This window comes from Triticum urartu, chromosome 1A (assembly GCF_056163025.1).
Source record: "Triticum urartu cultivar PI428250 chromosome 1A, HENAU_Tu73, whole genome shotgun sequence".
NCBI classification, from domain to species: domain Eukaryota; kingdom Viridiplantae; phylum Streptophyta; class Magnoliopsida; order Poales; family Poaceae; genus Triticum; species Triticum urartu.
In genome coordinates, this window is record NC_141873.1 from 547929034 (window position 1) to 547932273 (window position 3240).

A 3240-nucleotide genomic window follows, 5' to 3' on the forward strand; every position below is an offset into this window, starting at 1 on the left:
CGTCGGCTTACGGAGTCCCAATACCGGCTCATAGATGTGTCCAATTTGGTCTCTACTAATTTCTAACTTACAATACAAGTTAACTACTAACGCCGGTATACGGCTACAGGCCTTGAACCGACCATGGGCCTTGAGCCCTCCTCTGTCTTCTTGGGCTTTAACATACTTAACTACTGACGAAGTTAACCCGGCCCCGATAGGCCGGTTTACGCCCAGTAGTAATATCCCCAACATTAGGCCCCAGATTGATTTGAACGGGTTTATGTCAATCCTTTAATAAAAGCTTCATCTTCAACATCTTCTTATAAATTGGTAAATCGCCATGATGTCATCTTGTCTGATTGTTGTAAACCGGAGTGACGTCACCTGTCATAACGAAGCTATCCATTATGCTTCTTTGTTTAATAGATCGGCGGAAATCGAGGCGACAGCTCCGTTTTGTGGCCCCTTGATTGTCGCGCCTGACACATGTTCTTCGCCTTATAAATAGGACTGAAGGGTCATTTCTTTTCTCCTTCCGTGCCTTCTTCGTCTTCCTCGCGTCGCCAGCCTCGGAGCTCTGCCGCCGCCGTCGACCTCTGCCTCAACCTTGGCCGCTGCATCAACCTGAGCACACCAGAGCATCGCGACAACCTTCCGCATCTTCCTCAGCTCCGGTAAATCTTCCATCCTTTCCCCCGCATATCTGACCTAGGGTTTCGCAGTTCTTCAGTGTTCATCGTCTGCCTCTTGCTCGTACAATAGATCTTTAGATGGCTCCGCAAATCTTTATTCTGTGCAATGGTAGCTGTTTGCCCTTCGCCTTCACTTGCACATTTCAAAACCATAGATCTGTATGTACGTCTTGTTCATTGATTCGGTACTGCTCCTTTTGGACCTTTGAATATTTATCTTTTTTCTGAACTTGCTTCAGATCCATCACTGTAGAGAAATCTTACGAAACCTGTTTCTGTAAACTTACTCCTCTGCTTCAATGTTTAAACCCGGCGGTTTAACCTTGTAGGAAAAAAATTGCCAAACCAGTATATACCATTAGTCCCCTTGTTGAACCGCCAGATGTTGTTGCTTCATAAAACTCCGGTTCATATAGATCTGTCTCCGGTTTAACATTGCACATACCAATGTACCTTGATCAAATGTATTTTTGAACCGAGATCTTCTACCTTGTAGATTCCATCATGGCCAAGCAAGTATATGAATGCAATTGGGTTCCTTCTCGTGTCACAGAGGCTCAGCTAGACGATCTAGTCTTGATCGGCGCTTTAGGCAGCAAAGATACCATTCATTGGAGGGCTCCTGGCAAAGAATGCCCTCCCACTCCTCAAGAAGGAGAAGTTGTTGTTTTTGTAGATCACTTAGCTCGGGGCTTTAAGCCACCCGGTTCTAAATTTTACCGAGATGTTTTGGCCGATTTCCAACTCCATCCACAAGATACTGGCCCCAACTCTGTTACAAATATGTGTCACTTCCAAGTGCTCTGTGAAGCGTTCTTTCAAGAGGAGCCCACAGTGGAATTGTTCCGAGACCTTTTCCATCTAAACCGCCGTACTGAGTTTACTGACGGCTCCAATACGGAGTTGGGTGGCGTGGCGATCCAGAAAAGGAAAGAGGTCACATACCCTCATGCCAAACTGCATAGCCACCCCAAAGAGTGGAATCAGACATGGTTCTATTGCAAAGATACCTCTCCTGCTGGTGAGAATCCCTTGCCCGGCTTTCGTCCGGAGCGTCTCAGCAATACACACCCTTTTCTGCAAAGATTGACTGCCCAGGAGAGAAGCAAATATGCTCCTCAACTATCGAAGCTCAGAGCCTTTATGGCCCACGGTTTAACAGGGGTTGATCTCGCTCGCTGTTGGATATCATGGAGCATACTGCCCCTTAGTCAGCGCTCCAGTTTGATGTGCGAGTATACCGGCAGTGCAGATGACCCACTGCGACATTCCAGAATCCAGCTCACCGATGAAGAAATCACAGAAGCTGTGAATAAGATGCTGAATGAACCGGAACATATCTGTGCTAAAAACGGCCTGCTTCCCTTCTGTGCCACCAACAAACCGCCAGCTGTAAGGCCTTGATTTTTCCTTTTGCTGAATCTATTGTTGATATATCTGGTCATTGTTTAATATCAGTGTCTGTGTAATCAGGGCAATGATCCGTTTTGGAGCAAGAAATTGCCGCAGGAGAAACCGAAAAAACCAGACAAACCGGAACGAGCAACCCGGCAAAAGACTAAAGCTGTAAAGAAGACTGCCCACAGGAAAAGAACTACTGCATCTTCTAATCCGGCCCCTGATGATGATGTGGATAATCTAGACCTTGAGGTAGATCTTGACTCACTTGGCTTATTTTTCATGCGTCTTATTGATGATGATATTTGTCAGGATGATGCCGAAGCCAGCCACGCTGATGCTGCAGAGGTAATTATTCTCTTTTCCGATTCAGAACCTTTGCCTTCGCTAAAAATCCGTCAGGCAAACTGGAAAGTTAAATTTTCTCATCCTCTTGCTTATTTGGATCCCAAATTTCTTATGAAGACCCAACAGCACGAAGCTCGTCGCACAACCCGGCACAGCGGCCAGGTAGTTACCTCCGCCGGTTTACCGAACAGTCCGGTTTGGAAACGCCGTTCAGAGGTCTCTAATTTGCTTGTCAGTGATTGTCCTAAAGCGGGCTGCTTTCGCCAACCTCTTAATCCATCTGACTCCGATTACCAGGTTACTTCCCACTCATCCTCTAGCGAGTCATCGGCTACTCAGCTGCCACCGCTCAAAACGGTGCTTGGGTAAGCTATACTTATTATGATACTTACAGTACATTGCCTTAGAACATATGCTGTATTTGATTTTGTTATTCTTTCCAGGGCCAAACCTAGGCCAAGCAAGAAGGCCCGCCTGGACAAAGCGGCCGAAGAAGATGCCGTTCTTGAGCCAGGCAAGACACCCGATCTTGAAGCGGCTATTCCTGAGGATATACCCAACGATCCACCACAGCAAGACGACGATCTTATCGCTGAAGAGAGACCTACTGATGCCTCAGGTCATGTCAATCAGCCCACAGGCTCCATCTGGATTGAGAGATCCACCGGTCCAGCAAAACCTACTAACAAGCCAACAGCCCCAGTGCAAACCGGTGATACTTAGGAGGATGAGGTTGTCATTACTGGCACTAGCCATACCGAGCCAAGCAATCCTGTTGCTTTGTCCAAACATTCTGCCAAGGAAGGATTTGCTGCCTTTG